Here is a 6,031-nt window from a genome sequence, read left to right as displayed (position 1 = left end):
AACGCGCACTGCAAAAAAAGTGTAAATACAACATGTAATTTCGCATAAAATGACTGACAATATAATATGTTTTGTTTCAAATATCAGAAATCGAGTTAAAGTACGATTTTCTGCAGAAAAATCTCCTTAACCCCACTTTACTAGCCCCACTTAACACCACATAGTTCTGACATAAGAAATGGCTGATAACAAACAGTAGCAGCTGAAAATAACATTCGTTCTCAAGGAGGAACATACTTTCAAAAAGTCATAGCCATTCTTACTTAATCCATTGTGAATGTTGGCCTAATTGTCATTTTTCATGAAAATTTCATTAGCCGGGATAGCCTGGCTGATAGGGCGTTGTGCCCATGTCTGATAGGTCGTGAGTTTGACCCCAGTAGGCTGAAGACTGCTCGTGTCGTAGATGGTAACTGTTGCACGTTAAATCTGTCGGGTCACAAAGTTCTCCAAGTTCCCATTAAAAAAAAGTAGTATCTCTGGGCGTACTGAATTGGAGATTGATCGTTCTCTGGTTCAGGTCGAAATTAAGATCTGTGAATAAATGAATGATTCCGCGATTTAAAACGGGCTGGGACGTGTGTATGTAGCTGAATTAGTATTCTTGGCTATCGCACCCTCTACTTTAAATGTGCTTGGTTTCACCAAGCAGGCTTGCTGGTATTGGAAACAATAGCAACAATAGCATTGGAAACAATAACAACAAATATCATTTTTTTTGCTAAAATTAGGGCTGAAATGAAGTCAAAAAGCATTTTGTTAACAATATTGTTTGAATATCTACTACTTCCTTGATGTTTCGACGACCTTTTTCCGTTAATCAGTTTTGCTCATTGATGAATTTTGCCTTCACTTTATTTTTGTTTGCCAAAAAAATAAAAAATAATATGGTGCTCTTAATGGGGTAGAAGTTATTTTCGGCTTGATTTTTCTGACTTGTTTGATGACATTGCGACAATTACCAGTGTGTTATTCTACTTCATTAAATTGTGTTATTTCAAACCAAAGTAAGGTGACAACAAATTACTAATTTTAAATAATAAAACAAGAAGATGAGGATTTTACGAAAAGAGAGGATAGAGTTTTAAGAGAAAATAAATATGATTGATAATTTTGTTATATCTCTCGAAAACGAACTCTCAGGTAGCGAATGCCTCCCTCCAATGAATGAAAATGTGACTAATGCGGCTTTCTGCACGACATTGCAATTTCCGCTTTTAATTACCTATGAATATAAGTTTTAATTATAGACCAATATCACCTGGAATAAGAATCTGGGGAGCATTTCTCTTTCAAAAGGATTTCAAAGTGTTTCAAATTTACTGTGCAATAACTTAAAAGAAAATTGTGGTTTAATTTAATTTAATTTAATTTAATTTAATTTAATTTAATTTAATTTAATTTAATTTAATTTAATTTAATTTAATTTAATTTAATTTAATTTAATTTAATTCAATTTAATTACTTAATAATTATTTTATTTTATTTCTTTATTTTATTTTATTTCATTATTTTATTTTACCTCATTATTTTACTTTATTAACTTGTTTTTTTGCAATTTAGCTATAATTTATGATTATGGAGCTAAAAAAAATTTTTGTTATCCCCCTGCAACTATTGATCCATTAAAATCCTGCATTAATTTAACATCCTTTCCAACACTATCATTAAGTGCATTTAACATAACAGCTTTTTTTTTAATTCCAAATGTGACACATTGTTGTATCATGTTGAAGGGCACTCTTTCAAAAATCGTGAGAACATTTGAAGGCGAATAAAAAAAAATTCTGCTTTTTGCAGACACAAAGTCATCCACTCTTTTATCTAAAATACAAACATAAAAAGATTATCTAAAGTAACTTTAAGTATAGCAGTAATAACGGAAATATTAGTATAACTTATCAAAAAGAGATGCCTCTCATTTCGGAATATATCTCTGTTCCATCTGCTGACACAGGCCGGGATAGCCTGATTGGCAGAGCGTTGAACTCACATTAGTGAGAACGAGAGTTTGAATCCAACCGTGTAGTAAATGGTGGCTGGTGCACTTTAAAACTGTCGGGTCACAAAGTCCTCCATGTTCCCACAACAAATCAATACTTCTGAGGGTATTTAAGGAACGTTGATCGCTCTCTGCTTCAAGTCAAAGCCATGATCTGCAGATGAATGAATGGGTCCACCCTATAAACGGGTGTAACGTATAGGTGTGGCAGAAGTCGAAATTTTGACCGTAGACGGAGCCACTGAAAAGAAAAGAACAATCGCACTCCCTCTGCTTTAATGGCAGAAGACAACAACGACATCTGTTGACACTCCTGGTCTAGAGTATTTCCTTTTTTCGGTTCTTCAACATCTCCATCGAAAAGGGATGAAACAGACAGTTTTTAGGCAGACATTATTGTCCCGCAGTGGGCTGATTTTTAAGACACGGTTCCCAGCAGATCACCGAAATCAAGCATCACTAGCTGTTGTCAGTGTGCGGGTGGGTGACCACTTGGATTAATCTGCGTAGCGGTGTGCGGTATTGATCCTCGTTAAACTGTTCTACCGTGAAGTGTTCGACTTCGCGTGCAGATCGTCGTGCTACCGAAGCGGGGCTTCCATCCCCTCCTCATAGGATCAAAATTGTGATGACATGTCTTCGGATCATCCTCAGGGATGTTTCCCAGACCGTCGCCAATAGCCCATTGTTCAGCTCTAGTGCGACGTAAATTAACTACAGATATTATTAGTGTTGTCTAAATTTTATTGCTACAGAAATTGTATCGTCAGATCGTTCTGTTTTAAGAGATTTTAGAAAACAGCAGATCTGTTGCTACATGCGACTAGCTGGAATTTTAATACATAGAGGTCAGACAATCCAATGCCTGAGAAAGAAACAAGGAACAGTTTACAAGGGAAAAAAATACTATAAACATGCACAATATAAACATGATCAAGATAACAAAAGAAACAGGAAAGAAAGCACAGGTTCTGTCTTTTACTTATTCCACCGAGCATATACTTATACTGAAGATCAATTCAACTATTAGTGAATATACATGGTTTTCTTTAGAAAAAAAAATGAAAACTGCTCAAATGTGAAATGACTAGTTGAAGGGTTAAGTAACAAAAAATATATTATCTACAATATGATGTATACAAGACAGAGGATGATACTACTGCTAAAATAAAAGCGTAGGTGTATTTTCCCTAGCATCTCTGATGAATGTTACGGTTACAAATTGAATATTAATGAGTTCAAAGAGGTCCTCTAGTGGTGACTTCTGATTCTTCCACGCAGGTAGTTCATAAAAATTCTAGCAGCTGGCGATTTCACCAAGTGTCGGAGACTCTTATCTAAACCTGGGCACGTAAGAAAGTGTTCAGCATTCAGGATGGCCACTTTAGAGATTTGACAAATATTTGATAGGAGGTAAGGTTACTCGCGTCCGTGATATTTCTGAAATCACGCGAGTCTTTCGGGTGACGGCGTGTGCTAAATGAATAAAAACCTAGGCTGTGGCAGCTCATTAAGAAGCAGGAGATCTTTTTTAAGTGATTTCGAAATCGCATTCCATTCAAACCAGCATCACATGTGCTTAACAACTGCGTCTTGCAATAAACACATCGAAATGTCTCTTAGAGACTTTTTATGTTCTACAAGCAGGTTACGATCTCAGCAAGACTGGTACTTAGTTACTTTATTTACGTCGTGGTAGAGTTGCACATTAAGCTGTTTTGCGACTGTCTGGGAAACATACCTGAGGTTGATCCGAAGACTCGCCATCGCAATTTTGATTCTTTTCAGAGGGGATCCAACACGACAGTTTTTGAGGAATAAACTACCCTTCCAATACATCGAGCTTGATGTATAATGGATTTAAAGTTCCTTTTCATCAACATATAAATAAATGTATAACTCAATGTATTCAATATTTCATCAATACATCATTCCAATAACATTATTCACAATACAGTGAGTTCTTTAAAGTCATCACTGAGCTCGTTTTAATCTTTTACCAAAAGGATTAACTTCTCTTTAATTTCTGTCTCATTCAAATACTGTTCAGCATTTTTTTTCCATATCTATTTTTATTAGGTTTAATGATTTTCCAACTTTTTACTGATCCAATTCAGAAGTTTTCTCAATTCGTATATATATTTTTTTAAAATACACTTTGCAAAACCAGTTCATAGGCGTGATGAATGCGCGAAAAAATTAATATATAGCTATAGTTTGTCTATGCAAAGAATTCCCCCTGCCGTTTGTTTAATGCAGTGGTGGTGGCTATGGTTACGAGGTTTAACTATTTCAATTAGAGGAGCTGGGTCGTTATTCAAAATAGTTTTTGGCTTGGATTGGCGAGAGAACCCTCTCTTTGAAATGCGCTATTTCTTGTTTCCATAGCAGCAGACGGTCCTTAGACTTTTTGGAGGGAGGAGTTCTTTCTCTAGACAAACTTTTCTTAGTTTTTGTTCTGAAAGGATACATGCATGTACCATTTGGATAAAGTCAGTGTTTGAAACAACTGTCTTTCTCCTAGCTTCGCATGCTAGTTTCCTGAATTTTTTAAATTCAATTTTTTGAACTTCTTTAAAGATTAATCCGGAGCAATTGCAAGTGAATTAATTTTCTACACATCATTACAAAGATTTTTTGGGGTATTCACGCTTCTTCCTAAATATTAGGAGGTCTCGTGCTGTTGGATTTGCACCATCATTGATACTTTACTATCCCTAACTCAAAATAAAACCAGTAACATTTGTTTTATCTACAGCAATTTTTTTTTCTCCAGGTTTTAATGACTGATATATCCTATCAGAAATAAGCAGTATAGCACTGTGTAATTTTCCTCGCGAAGTTTTTCATAATTTCTCTTTATGTCGTCATGGTACATACATGTACACTGCCCTACAATAATTGAAGAGACACTTCCAGTTTTAATTTTTTTAATTCTTCAAGAAATGCTCAGAGGATAATTTTATAACTTAAGAGGTGTTTAGGACATGCGATTTCTCATATTTATCAATAACGTTTAAGACTTTCTGATGTTTGTGGACCGTAAATAAATTACGAATGAAGAAAATTAATTTTGATTAGAAAATCTAGCAATAAATTCGCAACTTCTACTGATTACTTTTATTATTATATGCAGTAATTAAATAAAATTTCGTAGGCTTAGCATAAATATTTATGGAAAGGTGGACATTTTTATGCAAAAGCTTTTTTTCTTTTTTAAAGTTTTACGTTTTTAACTATAACTTTGAAAATATCAATAAAAATAAACAAAATTTTTGGATTTATAATTAATCATCAAAAAAATTTTTGAAACTTCAACAAAATTCGTTTAAAATTGTGGAAGATTTGAGGATTTAAAATGTTCTTTTAAAACTGCGCTAAAGCGGAATTTTTTTTAAATTTTTCATTTTTTTTTCCTTTCTCATATTTTTATTTTTAATTCGCATTGGGCAACATATGAAAAAAATCTGATTTGAATGTAAAAAGATTGCAATAATTTTAGTCCTTTTTATACTTTTGCAAAGAAAGCTCGAAATGGATAAGATTTTTCCACGAATTTTATTTTGTTCTATTAAGCAAGATTGTTCTATTAAGACTGAATAACAAAGGACCATACCGAGCAAATGGATACCGGGTAGTGGCACTGAACCTAAAAAAACATCAGTGTAAGGTATACCGGGCAGTGGCACTTAAATAGACCTAGTATATATTTCGAACATTTACCAAATCGACTATGTGATTGTCAACATTCATCGGTGGAAATCAACAATCACCAATTTCAGTCATTCACAGTAACATATACATATTACTTTATATATATATATATATATATATATATATATATATATATATATATATATATATATATATATATATATATATATTACGTCCATTATTAAAGAGATCATTAAAATTACTCTCGAGGAGATGCTGGCCCAAATTAACAACTAATTTGCTCTCCCCCCCCCCTTAAAAAAATATAGTTAAATACTCCTTGGACCACTTTATTTAATAATTTTACTCGTAGTA

The sequence above is a fragment of the Parasteatoda tepidariorum genome, chromosome 2 (assembly GCF_982258835.1).
Source record: "Parasteatoda tepidariorum strain Cologne lab strain chromosome 2, Ptep-v5.0, whole genome shotgun sequence".
NCBI lineage: Eukaryota > Metazoa > Arthropoda > Arachnida > Araneae > Theridiidae > Parasteatoda > Parasteatoda tepidariorum.
Note: the sequence above shows the minus strand (reverse complement) of the source record.